General features: G+C 36.5%; 1 protein-coding gene across 21 annotated transcripts in view; it reads right to left on the minus strand.

Annotated features, from left to right (window-relative positions):
- Positions 1-22,099, minus strand: part of LOC127832627 (uncharacterized) — a 71,998-nt gene that overhangs the window by 45,027 nt on the left and 4,872 nt on the right. Inside the window, exons 1-4 of one of the 21 annotated variants that reach the window (XM_052358174.1) lie at positions 19,505-19,584; positions 17,681-19,052; positions 2,168-2,260; positions 1,615-1,715 (exon numbers count right to left, since the gene is read on the minus strand). The gene's annotated coding sequence lies outside the window, so the exon portion shown is untranslated. The other 20 variants (XM_052358162.1, XM_052358164.1, XM_052358175.1 and 17 more) reach the window with 20 other exon arrangements.

Genomic DNA, 22,099 nt, shown 5'->3' on the forward strand with positions numbered 1-22,099 from the left:
GGAAATTTGTCGTTTTACCTTAAGGTGGCACACTACAGTTTTTTTAGTCTCGGCCAATCTCGTACACAAGCAGGAGCGAACCAATGTCTGGAAACTGGTCACCTCGCAAATCTGAAAATAAACCAAGCACATTTCCAGAATGGTTGAGGCTGTGCCTTCTGAAAAATCAGTAACATTCAAATCAAATGAGTTGGGGCAAAATGTTTTAGTATTGATGATTTCAAATCAAAACATGAGAATTCTGTGTGTTTCCGAGCCTTTTTAAGCCAGTTTCAACAACAAACTGCCACTTTCCTGCAGAAGCAAGGTGCCTGGAAACCATGTTTTTACATTGGTAACTTACCAAGTACTAAACAGCAATGGAGAAAATTGGGGGTCAAAGGATTAGATTTTTTGTAAAAGTTCAATGTCTGTACGCCCTTTCAAATTTCCAACAGAAATACTGACCGGAGCCAGCATTACACCTGTTTTCGAATTGCATTAATTCTACTTCCTGTATGCAGCTATAGTTAAAATACCAATGTTTTGGTAACTTACAAACATCCAAGAAAAATCACCACAACTCAAACCTGACATTCATTATTATTTAGACACTCAAAATGGTGCTTACTTGAGCAATGTTCTCTTTATTTAGAAATTTGACCGGGGCCAATTCGCATTGGTGGCTAAAAAGTGTGGTGTGCAGCCTTAAGGGCCAGCAAAGTCTTAGAACTGCAGAATATGGACTTGTTTTCTTGAAATTTGGACAAAAACAAGCAAATATAATACATTCTTGACCAAGTCTGAAGGCTTGTTTGTTATTTATAAAGCGTTTAATCCGCCCCTGTTTTCCCTATTTTTTCTATGCCATTTTCAGGGTCATTGTAGAAGTCATGGTAGTGAAAAGCTACCTCACAGAAACATATTGCAACAATTAAATGAAGTCTTAATCACATTGAGATGACAAATGGTAGTGCAGGTGACTTGGTCAGCCTTTAAATAATAACTTTATCAAAGAAGCAACACAAAAACACACAGTTTTGAGCCAATAAATACTTGGCGTTGCTTAGATTTTTACAGCTCTCACAACAAATGCACATGTTTTTGCTTAAAGTAATAAAAATATAAATAAATTGCATGCTTAGCATGATCTTGAAAGGCAAGTTAAGCATTTGTACCTTAAATCTGTTGTAAAAACACAACATTTAAGGCCCCTGTGTAGTAATCCCTTAAACAGGCCCATGCAAGGGAGATAACCCAATCACAGCATAAATAATTGGGGCTGACATATTGAGGAAATACCCCTGATATGACACTAATGATTGCCAAAAAATTGACATCTGAGATAAATATAAATCCATATTTCTTAGAAACAGAAAAAGTAAAACTTCTAGTAAGCTCAGATCATTGTTAAAAGGCATACAACAATGTGAGGCACTTGCAAGAGTCACTTCTTCACAATAACTTTTTATTTGCTTATAAATAACATCAGTTGAATTGCGCATAATGGCGAAAAGTAAGTTATGGCGCTGTTATAGATTAAACAAAGCACGCAGGACATTTTGGTATAGACCAGGAAACACATTCCGACAAACATGCCAACATTTACCTAGCCCACTGAAGATGTCGTTTTACCTTCAGTAACTGCAACGGAGTGTCTTTCCGCTGACAAGGCTGTTGACGTACTTTAGTTCTTCTCCAGGGACTATCTTGCCTTACAAGCCAATGACTAAAACCTGAAATAAACAACATTCCACACTGATTTCAATGCGAAAGCATGCACATTGTTAACATGGAAACAATGTTAACAAGATTGTTACCAGGCCATAGGTCCTTAACAGTACTAAATTCTGCCCAAACGGCCATTTTGAATCATCGTTTTGACTGGATTCTTATATTGTTTGCTATAATTTTTGACATTATATGAAAATAAAGCCCTTCTTCACCACAGAGTAGTAAGTTGTCCATCCCGGCTACATATTGAACACATTCTTCATACAGAACTGTTTGAGAATTGCAGAAACCAGTAAACATGATTCCGAATTACCTCCCTTGATTTACGAACAGTATGGTCATACAATAGTGTTAAGGGCAAACACTCTGTTAAAAAAAAAAACCTTAGGAATATATAAGTAAGCAAAAGCATGTTTCATGGGTGTTTGATCATTTTGGAAATTTGTCGTTTTACCTTAAGGTGGCACACTACAGTTTTTTTAGTCTCGGCCAATCTCGTACACAAGCAGGAGCGAACCAATGTCTGGAAACTGGTCACCTCGCAAATCTGAAAATAAACCAAGCACATTTCCAGAATGGTTGAGGCTGTGCCTTCTGAAAAATCAGTAACATTCAAATCAAATGAGTTGGGGCAAAATGTTTTAGTATTGATGATTTCAAATCAAAACATGAGAATTCTGTGTGTTTCCGAGCCTTTTTAAGCCAGTTTCAACAACAAACTGCCACTTTCCTGCAGAAGCAAGGTGCCTGGAAACCATGTTTTTACATTGGTAACTTACCAAGTACTAAACAGCAATGGAGAAAATTGGGGGTCAAAGGATTAGATTTTTTGTAAAAGTTCAATGTCTGTACGCCCTTTCAAATTTCCAACAGAAATACTGACCGGAGCCAGCATTACACCTGTTTTCGAATTGCATTAATTCTACTTCCTGTATGCAGCTATAGTTAAAATACCAATGTTTTGGTAACTTACAAACATCCAAGAAAAATCACCACAACTCAAACCTGACATTCATTATTATTTAGACACTCAAAATGGTGCTTACTTGAGCAATGTTCTCTTTATTTAGAAATTTGACCGGGGCCAATTCGCATTGGTGGCTAAAAAGTGTGGTGTGCAGCCTTAAGGGCCAGCAAAGTCTTAGAACTGCAGAATATGGACTTGTTTTCTTGAAATTTGGACAAAAACAAGCAAATATAATACATTCTTGACCAAGTCTGAAGGCTTGTTTGTTATTTATAAAGCGTTTAATCCGCCCCTGTTTTCCCTATTTTTTCTATGCCATTTTCAGGGTCATTGTAGAAGTCATGGTAGTGAAAAGCTACCTCACAGAAACATATTGCAACAATTAAATGAAGTCTTAATCACATTGAGATGACAAATGGTAGTGCAGGTGACTTGGTCAGCCTTTAAATAATAACTTTATCAAAGAAGCAACACAAAAACACACAGTTTTGAGCCAATAAATACTTGGCGTTGCTTAGATTTTTACAGCTCTCACAACAAATGCACATGTTTTTGCTTAAAGTAATAAAAATATAAATAAATTGCATGCTTAGCATGATCTTGAAAGGCAAGTTAAGCATTTGTACCTTAAATCTGTTGTAAAAACACAACATTTAAGGCCCCTGTGTAGTAATCCCTTAAACAGGCCCATGCAAGGGAGATAACCCAATCACAGCATAAATAATTGGGGCTGACATATTGAGGAAATACCCCTGATATGACACTAATGATTGCCAAAAAATTGACATCTGAGATAAATATAAATCCATATTTCTTAGAAACAGAAAAAGTAAAACTTCTAGTAAGCTCAGATCATTGTTAAAAGGCATACAACAATGTGAGGCACTTGCAAGAGTCACTTCTTCACAATAACTTTTTATTTGCTTATAAATAACATCAGTTGAATTGCGCATAATGGCGAAAAGTAAGTTATGGCGCTGTTATAGATTAAACAAAGCACGCAGGACATTTTGGTATAGACCAGGAAACACATTCCGACAAACATGCCAACATTTACCTAGCCCACTGAAGATGTCGTTTTACCTTCAGTAACTGCAACAGAGTGTCTTTCCGCTGACAAGGCTGTTGACGTACTTTAGTTCTTCTCCAGGGACTATCTTGCCTTACAAGCCAATGACTAAAACCTGAAATAAACAACATTCCACACTGATTTCAATGCGAAAGCATGCACATTGTTAACATGGAAACAATGTTAACAAGATTGTTACCAGGCCATAGGTCCTTAACAGTACTAAATTCTGCCCAAACGGCCATTTTGAATCATCGTTTTGACTGGATTCTTATATTGTTTGCTATAATTTTTGACATTATATGAAAATAAAGCCCTTCTTCACCACAGAGTAGTAAGTTGTCCATCCCGGCTACATATTGAACACATTCTTCATACAGAACTGTTTGAGAATTGCAGAAACCAGTAAACATGATTCCGAATTACCTCCCTTGATTTACGAACAGTATGGTCATACAATAGTGTTAAGGGCAAACACTCTGTTAAAAAACAAAACCTTAGGAATATATAAGTAAGCAAAAGCATGTTTCATGGGTGTTTGATCATTTTGGAAATTTGTCGTTTTACCTTAAGGTGGCACACTACAGTTTTTTTAGTCTCGGCCAATCTCGTACACAAGCAGGAGCGAACCAATGTCTGGAAACTGGTCACCTCGCAAATCTGAAAATAAACCAAGCACATTTCCAGAATGGTTGAGGCTGTGCCTTCTGAAAAATCAGTAACATTCAAATCAAATGAGTTGGGGCAAAATGTTTTAGTATTGATGATTTCAAATCAAAACATGAGAATTCTGTGTGTTTCCGAGCCTTTTTAAGCCAGTTTCAACAACAAACTGCCACTTTCCTGCAGAAGCAAGGTGCCTGGAAACCATGTTTTTACATTGGTAACTTACCAAGTACTAAACAGCAATGGAGAAAATTGGGGGTCAAAGGATTAGATTTTTTGTAAAAGTTCAATGTCTGTACGCCCTTTCAAATTTCCAACAGAAATACTGACCGGAGCCAGCATTACACCTGTTTTCGAATTGCATTAATTCTACTTCCTGTATGCAGCTATAGTTAAAATACCAATGTTTTGGTAACTTACAAACATCCAAGAAAAATCACCACAACTCAAACCTGACATTCATTATTATTTAGACACTCAAAATGGTGCTTACTTGAGCAATGTTCTCTTTATTTAGAAATTTGACCGGGGCCAATTCGCATTGGTGGCTAAAAAGTGTGGTGTGCAGCCTTAAGGGCCAGCAAAGTCTTAGAACTGCAGAATATGGACTTGTTTTCTTGAAATTTGGACAAAAACAAGCAAATATAATACATTCTTGACCAAGTCTGAAGGCTTGTTTGTTATTTATAAAGCGTTTAATCCGCCCCTGTTTTCCCTATTTTTTCTATGCCATTTTCAGGGTCATTGTAGAAGTCATGGTAGTGAAAAGCTACCTCACAGAAACATATTGCAACAATTAAATGAAGTCTTAATCACATTGAGATGACAAATGGTAGTGCAGGTGACTTGGTCAGCCTTTAAATAATAACTTTATCAAAGAAGCAACACAAAAACACACAGTTTTGAGCCAATAAATACTTGGCGTTGCTTAGATTTTTACAGCTCTCACAACAAATGCACATGTTTTTGCTTAAAGTAATAAAAATATAAATAAATTGCATGCTTAGCATGATCTTGAAAGGCAAGTTAAGCATTTGTACCTTAAATCTGTTGTAAAAACACAACATTTAAGGCCCCTGTGTAGTAATCCCTTAAACAGGCCCATGCAAGGGAGATAACCCAATCACAGCATAAATAATTGGGGCTGACATATTGAGGAAATACCCCTGATATGACACTAATGATTGCCAAAAAATTGACATCTGAGATAAATATAAATCCATATTTCTTAGAAACAGAAAAAGTAAAACTTCTAGTAAGCTCAGATCATTGTTAAAAGGCATACAACAATGTGAGGCACTTGCAAGAGTCACTTCTTCACAATAACTTTTTATTTGCTTATAAATAACATCAGTTGAATTGCGCATAATGGCGAAAAGTAAGTTATGGCGCTGTTATAGATTAAACAAAGCACGCAGGACATTTTGGTATAGACCAGGAAACACATTCCGACAAACATGCCAACATTTACCTAGCCCACTGAAGATGTCGTTTTACCTTCAGTAACTGCAACGGAGTGTCTTTCCGCTGACAAGGCTGTTGACGTACTTTAGTTCTTCTCCAGGGACTATCTTGCCTTACAAGCCAATGACTAAAACCTGAAATAAACAACATTCCACACTGATTTCAATGCGAAAGCATGCACATTGTTAACATGGAAACAATGTTAACAAGATTGTTACCAGGCCATAGGTCCTTAACAGTACTAAATTCTGCCCAAACGGCCATTTTGAATCATCGTTTTGACTGGATTCTTATATTGTTTGCTATAATTTTTGACATTATATGAAAATAAAGCCCTTCTTCACCACAGAGTAGTAAGTTGTCCATCCCGGCTACATATTGAACACATTCTTCATACAGAACTGTTTGAGAATTGCAGAAAACCAGTAAACATGATTCCGAATTACCTCCCTTGATTTACGAACAGTATGGTCATACAATAGTGTTAAGGGCAAACACTCTGTTAAAAAACAAAACCTTAGGAATATATAAGTAAGCAAAAGCATGTTTCATGGGTGTTTGATCATTTTGGAAATTTGTCGTTTTACCTTAAGGGCCAGCAAAGTCTTAGAACTGCAGAATATGGACTTGTTTTCTTGAAATTTGGACAAAAACAAGCAAATATAATACATTCTTGACCAAGTCTGAAGGCTTGTTTGTTATTTATAAAGCGTTTAATCCGCCCCTGTTTTCCCTATTTTTTCTATGCCATTTTCAGGGTCATTGTAGAAGTCATGGTAGTGAAAAGCTACCTCACAGAAACATATTGCAACAATTAAATGAAGTCTTAATCACATTGAGATGACAAATGGTAGTGCAGGTGACTTGGTCAGCCTTTAAATAATAACTTTATCAAAGAAGCAACACAAAAACACACAGTTTTGAGCCAATAAATACTTGGCGTTGCTTAGATTTTTACAGCTCTCACAACAAATGCACATGTTTTTGCTTAAAGTAATAAAAATATAAATAAATTGCATGCTTAGCATGATCTTGAAAGGCAAGTTAAGCATTTGTACCTTAAATCTGTTGTAAAAACACAACATTTAAGGCCCCTGTGTAGTAATCCCTTAAACAGGCCCATGCAAGGGAGATAACCCAATCACAGCATAAATAATTGGGGCTGACATATTGAGGAAATACCCCTGATATGACACTAATGATTGCCAAAAAATTGACATCTGAGATAAATATAAATCCATATTTCTTAGAAACAGAAAAAGTAAAACTTCTAGTAAGCTCAGATCATTGTTAAAAGGCATACAACAATGTGAGGCACTTGCAAGAGTCACTTCTTCACAATAACTTTTTATTTGCTTATAAATAACATCAGTTGAATTGCGCATAATGGCGAAAAGTAAGTTATGGCGCTGTTATAGATTAAACAAAGCACGCAGGACATTTTGGTATAGACCAGGAAACACATTCCGACAAACATGCCAACATTTACCTAGCCCACTGAAGATGTCGTTTTACCTTCAGTAACTGCAACGGAGTGTCTTTCCGCTGACAAGGCTGTTGACGTACTTTAGTTCTTCTCCAGGGACTATCTTGCCTTACAAGCCAATGACTAAAACCTGAAATAAACAACATTCCACACTGATTTCAATGCGAAAGCATGCACATTGTTAACATGGAAACAATGTTAACAAGATTGTTACCAGGCCATAGGTCCTTAACAGTACTAAATTCTGCCCAAACGGCCATTTTGAATCATCGTTTTGACTGGATTCTTATATTGTTTGCTATAATTTTTGACATTATATGAAAATAAAGCCCTTCTTCACCACAGAGTAGTAAGTTGTCCATCCCGGCTACATATTGAACACATTCTTCATACAGAACTGTTTGAGAATTGCAGAAACCAGTAAACATGATTCCGAATTACCTCCCTTGATTTACGAACAGTATGGTCATACAATAGTGTTAAGGGCAAACACTCTGTTAAAAAACAAAACCTTAGGAATATATAAGTAAGCAAAAGCATGTTTCATGGGTGTTTGATCATTTTGGAAATTTGTCGTTTTACCTTAAGGTGGCACACTACAGTTTTTTTAGTCTCGGCCAATCTCGTACACAAGCAGGAGCGAACCAATGTCTGGAAACTGGTCACCTCGCAAATCTGAAAATAAACCAAGCACATTTCCAGAATGGTTGAGGCTGTGCCTTCTGAAAAATCAGTAACATTCAAATCAAATGAGTTGGGGCAAAATGTTTTAGTATTGATGATTTCAAATCAAAACATGAGAATTCTGTGTGTTTCCGAGCCTTTTTAAGCCAGTTTCAACAACAAACTGCCACTTTCCTGCAGAAGCAAGGTGCCTGGAAACCATGTTTTTACATTGGTAACTTACCAAGTACTAAACAGCAATGGAGAAAATTGGGGGTCAAAGGATTAGATTTTTTGTAAAAGTTCAATGTCTGTACGCCCTTTCAAATTTCCAACAGAAATACTGACCGGAGCCAGCATTACACCTGTTTTCGAATTGCATTAATTCTACTTCCTGTATGCAGCTATAGTTAAAATACCAATGTTTTGGTAACTTACAAACATCCAAGAAAAATCACCACAACTCAAACCTGACATTCATTATTATTTAGACACTCAAAATGGTGCTTACTTGAGCAATGTTCTCTTTATTTAGAAATTTGACCGGGGCCAATTCGCATTGGTGGCTAAAAAGTGTGGTGTGCAGCCTTAAGGGCCAGCAAAGTCTTAGAACTGCAGAATATGGACTTGTTTTCTTGAAATTTGGACAAAAACAAGCAAATATAATACATTCTTGACCAAGTCTGAAGGCTTGTTTGTTATTTATAAAGCGTTTAATCCGCCCCTGTTTTCCCTATTTTTTCTATGCCATTTTCAGGGTCATTGTAGAAGTCATGGTAGTGAAAAGCTACCTCACAGAAACATATTGCAACAATTAAATGAAGTCTTAATCACATTGAGATGACAAATGGTAGTGCAGGTGACTTGGTCAGCCTTTAAATAATAACTTTATCAAAGAAGCAACACAAAAACACACAGTTTTGAGCCAATAAATACTTGGCGTTGCTTAGATTTTTACAGCTCTCACAACAAATGCACATGTTTTTGCTTAAAGTAATAAAAATATAAATAAATTGCATGCTTAGCATGATCTTGAAAGGCAAGTTAAGCATTTGTACCTTAAATCTGTTGTAAAAACACAACATTTAAGGCCCCTGTGTAGTAATCCCTTAAACAGGCCCATGCAAGGGAGATAACCCAATCACAGCATAAATAATTGGGGCTGACATATTGAGGAAATACCCCTGATATGACACTAATGATTGCCAAAAAATTGACATCTGAGATAAATATAAATCCATATTTCTTAGAAACAGAAAAAGTAAAACTTCTAGTAAGCTCAGATCATTGTTAAAAGGCATACAACAATGTGAGGCACTTGCAAGAGTCACTTCTTCACAATAACTTTTTATTTGCTTATAAATAACATCAGTTGAATTGCGCATAATGGCGAAAAGTAAGTTATGGCGCTGTTATAGATTAAACAAAGCACGCAGGACATTTTGGTATAGACCAGGAAACACATTCCGACAAACATGCCAACATTTACCTAGCCCACTGAAGATGTCGTTTTACCTTCAGTAACTGCAACGGAGTGTCTTTCCGCTGACAAGGCTGTTGACGTACTTTAGTTCTTCTCCAGGGACTATCTTGCCTTACAAGCCAATGACTAAAACCTGAAATAAACAACATTCCACACTGATTTCAATGCGAAAGCATGCACATTGTTAACATGGAAACAATGTTAACAAGATTGTTACCAGGCCATAGGTCCTTAACAGTACTAAATTCTGCCCAAACGGCCATTTTGAATCATCGTTTTGACTGGATTCTTATATTGTTTGCTATAATTTTTGACATTATATGAAAATAAAGCCCTTCTTCACCACAGAGTAGTAAGTTGTCCATCCCGGCTACATATTGAACACATTCTTCATACAGAACTGTTTGAGAATTGCAGAAACCAGTAAACATGATTCCGAATTACCTCCCTTGATTTACGAACAGTATGGTCATACAATAGTGTTAAGGGCAAACACTCTGTTAAAAAACAAAACCTTAGGAATATATAAGTAAGCAAAAGCATGTTTCATGGGTGTTTGATCATTTTGGAAATTTGTCGTTTTACCTTAAGGGCCAGCAAAGTCTTAGAACTGCAGAATATGGACTTGTTTTCTTGAAATTTGGACAAAAACAAGCAAATATAATACATTCTTGACCAAGTCTGAAGGCTTGTTTGTTATTTATAAAGCGTTTAATCCGCCCCTGTTTTCCCTATTTTTTCTATGCCATTTTCAGGGTCATTGTAGAAGTCATGGTAGTGAAAAGCTACCTCACAGAAACATATTGCAACAATTAAATGAAGTCTTAATCACATTGAGATGACAAATGGTAGTGCAGGTGACTTGGTCAGCCTTTAAATAATAACTTTATCAAAGAAGCAACACAAAAACACACAGTTTTGAGCCAATAAATACTTGGCGTTGCTTAGATTTTTACAGCTCTCACAACAAATGCACATGTTTTTGCTTAAAGTAATAAAAATATAAATAAATTGCATGCTTAGCATGATTTTGAAAGGCAAGTTAAGCATTTGTACCTTAAATCTGTTGTAAAAACACAACATTTAAGGCCCCTGTGTAGTAATCCCTTAAACAGGCCCATGCAAGGGAGATAACCCAATCACAGCATAAATAATTGGGGCTGACATATTGAGGAAATACCCCTGATATGACACTAATGATTGCCAAAAAATTGACATCTGAGATAAATATAAATCCATATTTCTTAGAAACAGAAAAAGTAAAACTTCTAGTAAGCTCAGATCATTGTTAAAAGGCATACAACAATGTGAGGCACTTGCAAGAGTCACTTCTTCACAATAACTTTTTATTTGCTTATAAATAACATCAGTTGAATTGCGCATAATGGCGAAAAGTAAGTTATGGCGCTGTTATAGATTAAACAAAGCACGCAGGACATTTTGGTATAGACCAGGAAACACATTCCGACAAACATGCCAACATTTACCTAGCCCACTGAAGATGTCGTTTTACCTTCAGTAACTGCAACGGAGTGTCTTTCCGCTGACAAGGCTGTTGACGTACTTTAGTTCTTCTCCAGGGACTATCTTGCCTTACAAGCCAATGACTAAAACCTGAAATAAACAACATTCCACACTGATTTCAATGCGAAAGCATGCACATTGTTAACATGGAAACAATGTTAACAAGATTGTTACCAGGCCATAGGTCCTTAACAGTACTAAATTCTGCCCAAACGGCCATTTTGAATCATCGTTTTGACTGGATTCTTATATTGTTTGCTATAATTTTTGACATTATATGAAAATAAAGCCCTTCTTCACCACAGAGTAGTAAGTTGTCCATCCCGGCTACATATTGAACACATTCTTCATACAGAACTGTTTGAGAATTGCAGAAACCAGTAAACATGATTCCGAATTACCTCCCTTGATTTACGAACAGTATGGTCATACAATAGTGTTAAGGGCAAACACTCTGTTAAAAAACAAAACCTTAGGAATATATAAGTAAGCAAAAGCATGTTTCATGGGTGTTTGATCATTTTGGAAATTTGTCGTTTTACCTTAAGGTGGCACACTACAGTTTTTTTAGTCTCGGCCAATCTCGTACACAAGCAGGAGCGAACCAATGTCTGGAAACTGGTCACCTCGCAAATCTGAAAATAAACCAAGCACATTTCCAGAATGGTTGAGGCTGTGCCTTCTGAAAAATCAGTAACATTCAAATCAAATGAGTTGGGGCAAAATGTTTTAGTATTGATGATTTCAAATCAAAACATGAGAATTCTGTGTGTTTCCGAGCCTTTTTAAGCCAGTTTCAACAACAAACTGCCACTTTCCTGCAGAAGCAAGGTGCCTGGAAACCATGTTTTTACATTGGTAACTTACCAAGTACTAAACAGCAATGGAGAAAATTGGGGGTCAAAGGATTAGATTTTTTGTAAAAGTTCAATGTCTGTACGCCCTTTCAAATTTCCAACAGAAATACTGACCGGAGCCAGCATTACACCTGTTTTCGAATTGCATTAATTCTACTTCCTGTATGCAGCTATAGTTAAAATACCAATGTTTTGGTAACTTACAAACATCCAAGAAAAATCACCACAACTCAAACCTGACATTCATTATTATTTAGACACTCAAAATGGTGCTTACTTGAGCAATGTTCTCTTTATTTAGAAATTTGACCGGGGCCAATTCGCATTGGTGGCTAAAAAGTGTGGTGTGCAGCCTTAAGGGCCAGCAAAGTCTTAGAACTGCAGAATATGGACTTGTTTTCTTGAAATTTGGACAAAAACAAGCAAATATAATACATTCTTGACCAAGTCTGAAGGCTTGTTTGTTATTTATAAAGCGTTTAATCCGCCCCTGTTTTCCCTATTTTTTCTATGCCATTTTCAGGGTCATTGTAGAAGTCATGGTAGTGAAAAGCTACCTCACAGAAACATATTGCAACAATTAAATGAAGTCTTAATCACATTGAGATGACAAATGGTAGTGCAGGTGACTTGGTCAGCCTTTAAATAATAACTTTATCAAAGAAGCAACACAAAAACACACAGTTTTGAGCCAATAAATACTTGGCGTTGCTTAGATTTTTACAGCTCTCACAACAAATGCACATGTTTTTGCTTAAAGTAATAAAAATATAAATAAATTGCATGCTTAGCATGATCTTGAAAGGCAAGTTAAGCATTTGTACCTTAAATCTGTTGTAAAAACACAACATTTAAGGCCCCTGTGTAGTAATCCCTTAAACAGGCCCATGCAAGGGAGATAACCCAATCACAGCATAAATAATTGGGGCTGACATATTGAGGAAATACCCCTGATATGACACTAATGATTGCCAAAAAATTGACATCTGAGATAAATATAAATCCATATTTCTTAGAAACAGAAAAAGTAAAACTTCTAGTAAGCTCAGATCATTGTTAAAAGGCATACAACAATGTGAGGCACTTGCAAGAGTCACTTCTTCACAATAACTTTTTATTTGCTTATAAATAACATCAGTTGAATTGCGCATAATGGCGAAAAGTAAGTTATGGCGCTGTTATAGATTAAACAAAGCACGCAGGACATTTTGGTATAGACCAGGAAACACATTCCGACAAACATGCCAACATTTACCTAGCCCACTGAAGATGTCGTTTTACCTTCAGTAACTGCAACGGAGTGTCTTTCCGCTGACAAGGCTGTTGACGTACTTTAGTTCTTCTCCAGGGACTATCTTGCCTTACAAGCCAATGACTAAAACCTGAAATAAACAACATTCCACACTGATTTCAATGCGAAAGCATGCACATTGTTAACATGGAAACAATGTTAACAAGATTGTTACCAGGCCATAGGTCCTTAACAGTACTAAATTCTGCCCAAACGGCCATTTTGAATCATCGTTTTGACTGGATTCTTATATTGTTTGCTATAATTTTTGACATTATATGAAAATAAAGCCCTTCTTCACCACAGAGTAGTAAGTTGTCCATCCCGGCTACATATTGAACACATTCTTCATACAGAACTGTTTGAGAATTGCAGAAACCAGTAAACATGATTCCGAATTACCTCCCTTGATTTACGAACAGTATGGTCATACAATAGTGTTAAGGGCAAACACTCTGTTAAAAAACAAAACCTTAGGAATATATAAGTAAGCAAAAGCATGTTTCATGGGTGTTTGATCATTTTGGAAATTTGTCGTTTTACCTTAAGGTGGCACACTACAGTTTTTTTAGTCTCGGCCAATCTCGTACACAAGCAGGAGCGAACCAATGTCTGGAAACTGGTCACCTCGCAAATCTGAAAATAAACCAAGCACATTTACAGAATGGTTGAGGCTGTGCCTTCTGAAAAATCAGTAACATTCAAATCAAATGAGTTGGGGCAAAATGTTTTAGTATTGATGATTTCAAATCAAAACATGAGAATTCTGTGTGTTTCCGAGCCTTTTTAAGCCAGTTTCAACAACAAACTGCCACTTTCCTGCAGAAGCAAGGTGCCTGGAAACCATGTTTTTACAGTGGTAACTTACCAAGTACTAAACAGCAATGGAGAAAATTGGGGGTCAAAGGATTAGATTTTTTGTAAAAGTTCAATGTCTGTACGCCCTTTCAAATTTCCAACAGAAATACTGACCGGAGCCAGCATTACACCTGTTTTCGAATTGCATTAATTCTACTTCCTGTATGCAGCTATAGTTAAAATACCAATGTTTTGGTAACTTACAAACATCCAAGAAAAATCACCACAACTCAAACCTGACATTCATTATTATTTAGACACTCAAAATGGTGCTTACTTGAGCAATGTTCTCTTTATTTAGAAATTTGACCGGGGCCAATTCGCATTGGTGGCTAAAAAGTGTGGTGTGCAGCCTTAAGGGCCAGCAAAGTCTTAGAACTGCAGAATATGGACTTGTTTTCTTGAAATTTGGACAAAAACAAGCAAATATAATACATTCTTGACCAAGTCTGAAGGCTTGTTTGTTATTTATAAAGCGTTTAATCCGCCCCTGTTTTCCCTATTTTTTCTATGCCATTTTCAGGGTCATTGTAGAAGTCATGGTAGTGAAAAGCTACCTCACAGAAACATATTGCAACAATTAAATGAAGTCTTAATCACATTGAGATGACAAATGGTAGTGCAGGTGACTTGGTCAGCCTTTAAATAATAACTTTATCAAAGAAGCAACACAAAAACACACAGTTTTGAGCCAATAAATACTTGGCGTTGCTTAGATTTTTACAGCTCTCACAACAAATGCACATGTTTTTGCTTAAAGTAATAAAAATATAAATAAATTGCATGCTTAGCATGATCTTGAAAGGCAAGTTAAGCATTTGTACCTTAAATCTGTTGTAAAAACACAACATTTAAGGCCCCTGTGTAGTAATCCCTTAAACAGGCCCATGCAAGGGAGATAACCCAATCACAGCATAAATAATTGGGGCTGACATATTGAGGAAATACCCCTGATATGACACTAATGATTGCCAAAAATTGACATCTGAGATAAATATAAATCCATATTTCTTAGAAACAGAAAAAGTAAAACTTCTAGTAAGCTCAGATCATTGTTAAAAGGCATACAACAATGTGAGGCACTTGCAAGAGTCACTTCTTCACAATAACTTTTTATTTGCTTATAAATAACATCAGTTGAATTGCGCATAATGGCGAAAAGTAAGTTATGGCGCTGTTATAGATTAAACAAAGCACGCAGGACATTTTGGTATAGACCAGGAAACACATTCCGACAAACATGCCAACATTTACCTAGCCCACTGAAGATGTCGTTTTACCTTCAGTAACTGCAACGGAGTGTCTTTCCGCTGACAAGGCTGTTGACGTACTTTAGTTCTTCTCCAGGGACTATCTTGCCTTACAAGCCAATGACTAAAACCTGAAATAAACAACATTCCACACTGATTTCAATGCGAAAGCATGCACATTGTTAACATGGAAACAATGTTAACAAGATTGTTACCAGGCCATAGGTCCTTAACAGTACTAAATTCTGCCCAAACGGCCATTTTGAATCATCGTTTTGACTGGATTCTTATATTGTTTGCTATAATTTTTGACATTATATGAAAATAAAGCCCTTCTTCACCACAGAGTAGTAAGTTGTCCATCCCGGCTACATATTGAACACATTCTTCATACAGAACTGTTTGAGAATTGCAGAAACCAGTAAACATGATTCCGAATTACCTCCCTTGATTTACGAACAGTATGGTCATACAATAGTGTTAAGGGCAAACACTCTGTTAAAAAACAAAACCTTAGGAATATATAAGTAAGCAAAAGCATGTTTCATGGGTGTTTGATCATTTTGGAAATTTGTCGTTTTACCTTAAGGGCCAGCAAAGTCTTAGAACTGCAGAATATGGACTTGTTTTCTTGAAATTTGGACAAAAACAAGCAAATATAATACATTCTTGACCAAGTCTGAAGGCTTGTTTGTTATTTATAAAGCGTTTAATCCGCCCCTGTTTTCCCTATTTTTTCTATGCCATTTTCAGGGTCATTGTAGAAGTCATGGTAGTGAAAAGCTACCTCACAGAAACATATTGCAACAATTAAATGAAGTCTTAATCACATTGAGATGACAAATGGTAGTGCAGGTGACTTGGTCAGCCTTTAAATAATAACTTTATCAAAGAAGCAACACAAAAACACACAGTTTTGAGCCAATAAATACTTGGCGTTGCTTAGATTTTTACAGCTCTCACAACAAATGCACATGTTTTTGCTTAAAGTAATAAAAATATAAATAAATTGCATGCTTAGCATGATCTTGAAAGGCAAGTTAAGCATTTGTACCTTAAATCTGTTGTAAAAACACAACATTTAAGGCCCCTGTGTAGTAATCCCTTAAACAGGCCCATGCAAGGGAGATAACCCAATCACAGCATAAATAATTGGGGCTGACATATTGAGGAAATACCCCTGATATGACACTAATGATTGCCAAAAAATTGACATCTGAGATAAATATAAATCCATATTTCTTAGAAACAGAAAAAGTAAAACTTCTAGTAAGCTCAGATCATTGTTAAAAGGCATACAACAATGTGAGGCACTTGCAAGAGTCACTTCTTCACAATAACTTTTTATTTGCTTATAAATAACATCAGTTGAATTGCGCATAATGGCGAAAAGTAAGTTATGGCGCTGTTATAGATTAAACAAAGCACGCAGGACATTTTGGTATAGACCAGGAAACACATTCCGACAAACATGCCAACATTTACCTAGCCCACTGAAGATGTCGTTTTACCTTCAGTAACTGCAACGGAGTGTCTTTCCGCTGACAAGGCTGTTGACGTACTTTAGTTCTTCTCCAGGGACTATCTTGCCTTACAAGCCAATGACTAAAACCTGAAATAAACAACATTCCACACTGATTTCAATGCGAAAGCATGCACATTGTTAACATGGAAACAATGTTAACAAGATTGTTACCAGGCCATAGGTCCTTAACAGTACTAAATTCTGCCCAAACGGCCATTTTGAATCATCGTTTTGACTGGATTCTTATATTGTTTGCTATAATTTTTGACATTATATGAAAATAAAGCCCTTCTTCACCACAGAGTAGTAAGTTGTCCATCCCGGCTACATATTGAACACATTCTTCATACAGAACTGTTTGAGAATTGCAGAAACCAGTAAACATGATTCCGAATTACCTCCCTTGATTTACGAACAGTATGGTCATACAATAGTGTTAAGGGCAAACACTCTGTTAAAAAACAAAACCTTAGGAATATATAAGTAAGCAAAAGCATGTTTCATGGGTGTTTGATCATTTTGGAAATTTGTCGTTTTACCTTAAGGTGGCACACTACAGTTTTTTTAGTCTCGGCCAATCTCGTACACAAGCAGGAGCGAACCAATGTCTGGAAACTGGTCACCTCGCAAATCTGAAAATAAACCAAGCACATTTCCAGAATGGTTGAGGCTGTGCCTTCTGAAAAATCAGTAACATTCAAATCAAATGAGTTGGGGCAAAATGTTTTAGTATTGATGATTTCAAATCAAAACATGAGAATTCTGTGTGTTTCCGAGCCTTTTTAAGCCAGTTTCAACAACAAACTGCCACTTTCCTGCAGAAGCAAGGTGCCTGGAAACCATGTTTTTACATTGGTAACTTACCAAGTACTAAACAGCAATGGAGAAAATTGGGGGTCAAAGGATTAGATTTTTTGTAAAAGTTCAATGTCTGTACGCCCTTTCAAATTTCCAACAGAAATACTGACCGGAGCCAGCATTACACCTGTTTTCGAATTGCATTAATTCTACTTCCTGTATGCAGCTATAGTTAAAATACCAATGTTTTGGTAACTTACAAACATCCAAGAAAAATCACCACAACTCAAACCTGACATTCATTATTATTTAGACACTCAAAATGGTGCTTACTTGAGCAATGTTCTCTTTATTTAGAAATTTGACCGGGGCCAATTCGCATTGGTGGCTAAAAAGTGTGGTGTGCAGCCTTAAGGGCCAGCAAAGTCTTAGAACTGCAGAATATGGACTTGTTTTCTTGAAATTTGGACAAAAACAAGCAAATATAATACATTCTTGACCAAGTCTGAAGGCTTGTTTGTTATTTATAAAGCGTTTAATCCGCCCCTGTTTTCCCTATTTTTTCTATGCCATTTTCAGGGTCATTGTAGAAGTCATGGTAGTGAAAAGCTACCTCACAGAAACATATTGCAACAATTAAATGAAGTCTTAATCACATTGAGATGACAAATGGTAGTGCAGGTGACTTGGTCAGCCTTTAAATAATAACTTTATCAAAGAAGCAACACAAAAACACACAGTTTTGAGCCAATAAATACTTGGCGTTGCTTAGATTTTTACAGCTCTCACAACAAATGCACATGTTTTTGCTTAAAGTAATAAAAATATAAATAAATTGCATGCTTAGCATGATCTTGAAAGGCAAGTTAAGCATTTGTACCTTAAATCTGTTGTAAAAACACAACATTTAAGGCCCCTGTGTAGTAATCCCTTAAACAGGCCCATGCAAGGGAGATAACCCAATCACAGCATAAATAATTGGGGCTGACATATTGAGGAAATACCCCTGATATGACACTAATGATTGCCAAAAAATTGACATCTGAGATAAATATAAATCCATATTTCTTAGAAACAGAAAAAGTAAAACTTCTAGTAAGCTCAGATCATTGTTAAAAGGCATACAACAATGTGAGGCACTTGCAAGAGTCACTTCTTCACAATAACTTTTTATTTGCTTATAAATAACATCAGTTGAATTGCGCATAATGGCGAAAAGTAAGTTATGGCGCTGTTATAGATTAAACAAAGCACGCAGGACATTTTGGTATAGACCAGGAAACACATTCCGACAAACATGCCAACATTTACCTAGCCCACTGAAGATGTCGTTTTACCTTCAGTAACTGCAACGGAGTGTCTTTCCGCTGACAAGGCTGTTGACGTACTTTAGTTCTTCTCCAGGGACTATCTTGCCTTACAAGCCAATGACTAAAACCTGAAATAAACAACATTCCACACTGATTTCAATGCGAAAGCATGCACATTGTTAACATGGAAACAATGTTAACAAGATTGTTACCAGGCCATAGGTCCTTAACAGTACTAAATTCTGCCCAAACGGCCATTTTGAATCATCGTTTTGACTGGATTCTTATATTGTTTGCTATAATTTTTGACATTATATGAAAATAAAGCCCTTCTTCACCACAGAGTAGTAAGTTGTCCATCCCGGCTACATATTGAACACATTCTTCATACAGAACTGTTTGAGAATTGCAGAAACCAGTAAACATGATTCCGAATTACCTCCCTTGATTTACGAACAGTATGGTCATACAATAGTGTTAAGGGCAAACACTCTGTTAAAAAACAAAACCTTAGGAATATATAAGTAAGCAAAAGCATGTTTCATGGGTGTTTGATCATTTTGGAAATTTGTCGTTTTACCTTAAGGTGGCACACTACAGTTTTTTTAGTCTCGGCCAATCTCGTACACAAGCAGGAGCGAACCAATGTCTGGAAACTGGTCACCCTCGCAAATCTGAAAATAAACCAAGCACATTTCCAGAATGGTTGAGGCTGTGCCTTCTGAAAAATCAGTAACATTCAAATCAAATGAGTTGGGGCAAAATGTTTAGTATTGATGATTTCAAATCAAAACATGAGAATTCTGTGTGTTTCCGAGCCTTTTTAAGCCAGTTTCAACAACAAACTGCCACTTTCCTGCAGAAGCAAGGTGCCTGGAAACCATGTTTTTACATTGGTAACTTACCAAGTACTAAACAGCAATGGAGAAAATTGGGGGTCAAAGATTAGATTTTTGTAAAAGTTCAATGTCTGTACGCCCTTTCAAATTTCCAACAGAAATACTGACCGGAGCCAGCATTACACCTGTTTTCGAATTGCATTAATTCTACTTCCTGTATGCAGCTATAGTTAAAATACCAATGTTTTGGTAACTTACAAACATCCAAGAAAAATCACCACAACTCAAACCTGACATTCATTATTATTTAGACACTCAAAATGGTGCTTACTTGAGCAATGTTCTCTTTATTTAGAAATTTGACCGGGGCCAATTCGCATTGGTGGCTAAAAAGTGTGGTGTGCAGCCTTAAGGGCCAGCAAAGTCTTAGAACTGCAGAATATGGACTTGTTTTCTTGAAATTTGGACAAAAACAAGCAAATATAATACATTCTTGACCAAGTCTGAAGGCTTGTTTGTTATTTATAAAGCGTTTAATCCGCCCCTGTTTTCCCTATTTTTTCTATGCCATTTTCAGGGTCATTGTAGAAGTCATGGTAGTGAAAAGCTACCTCACAGAAACATATTGCAACAATTAAATGAAGTCTTAATCACATTGAGATGACAAATGGTAGTGCAGGTGACTTGGTCAGCCTTTAAATAATAACTTTATCAAAGAAGCAACACAAAAACACACAGTTTTGAGCCAATAAATACTTGGCGTTGCTTAGATTTTTACAGCTCTCACAACAAATGCACATGTTTTTGCTTAAAGTAATAAAAATATAAATAAATTGCATGCTTAGCATGATCTTGAAAGGCAAGTTAAGCATTTGTACCTTAAATCTGTTGTAAAAACACAACATTTAAGGCCCCTGTGTAGTAATCCCTTAAACAGGCCCATGCAAGGGAGATAACCCAATCACAGCATAAATAATTGGGGCTGACATATTGAGGAAATACCCCTGATATGACACTAATGATTGCCAAAAAATTGACATCTGAGATAAATATAAATCCATATTTCTTAGAAACAGAAAAAGTAAAACTTCTAGTAAGCTCAGATCATTGTTAAAAGGCATACAACAATGTGAGGCACTTGCAAGAGTCACTTCTTCACAATAACTTTTTATTTGCTTATAAATAACATCAGTTGAATTGCGCATAATGGCGAAAAGTAAGTTATGGCGCTGTTATAGATTAAACAAAGCACGCAGGACATTTTGGTATAGACCAGGAAACACATTCCGACAAACATGCCAACATTTACCTAGCCCACTGAAGATGTCGTTTTACCTTCAGTAACTGCAACGGAGTGTCTTTCCGCTGACAAGGCTGTTGACGTACTTTAGTTCTTCTCCAGGGACTATCTTGCCTTACAAGCCAATGACTAAAACCTGAAATAAACAACATTCCACACTGATTTCAATGCGAAAGCATGCACATTGTTAACATGGAAACAATGTTAACAAGATTGTTACCAGGCCATAGGTCCTTAACAGTACTAAATTCTGCCCAAACGGCCATTTTGAATCATCGTTTTGACTGGATTCTTATATTGTTTGCTATAATTTTTGACATTATATGAAAATAAAGCCCTTCTTCACCACAGAGTAGTAAGTTGTCCATCCCGGCTACATATTGAACACATTCTTCATACAGAACTGTTTGAGAATTGCAGAAACCAGTAAACATGATTCCGAATTACCTCCCTTGATTTACGAACAGTATGGTCATACAATAGTGTTAAGGGCAAACACTCTGTTAAAAAACAAAACCTTAGGAATATATAAGTAAGCAAAAGCATGTTTCATGGGTGTTTGATCATTTTGGAAATTTGTCGTTTTACCTTAAGGTGGCACACTACAGTTTTTTAGTCTCGGCCAATCTCGTACACAAGCAGGAGCGAACCAATGTCTGGAAACTGGTCACCCTCGCAAATCTGAAAAATAAACCAAGCACATTTCCAGAATGGTTGAGGCTGTGCCTCTGAAAATCAGTAACATTCAAATCAAATGAGTTGGGGCAAAATGTTTTAGTATTGATGATTTCAAATCAAAACATGAGAATTCTGTGTGTTTCCGAGCCTTTTTAAGCCAGTTTCAACAACAAACTGCCACTTTCCTGCAGAAGCAAGGTGCCTGGAAACCATGTTTTTACATTGGTAACTTACCAAGTACTAAACAGCAATGGAGAAAATTGGGGGTCAAAGGATTAGATTTTTTGTAAAAGTTCAATGTCTGTACGCCCTTTCAAATTTCCAACAGAAAATACTGACCGGAGCCAGCATTACACCT

The sequence above is a fragment of the Dreissena polymorpha genome, chromosome 5 (assembly GCF_020536995.1).
Source record: "Dreissena polymorpha isolate Duluth1 chromosome 5, UMN_Dpol_1.0, whole genome shotgun sequence".
In the NCBI taxonomy this organism is placed as follows: Eukaryota; Metazoa; Mollusca; class Bivalvia; order Myida; family Dreissenidae; genus Dreissena; species Dreissena polymorpha.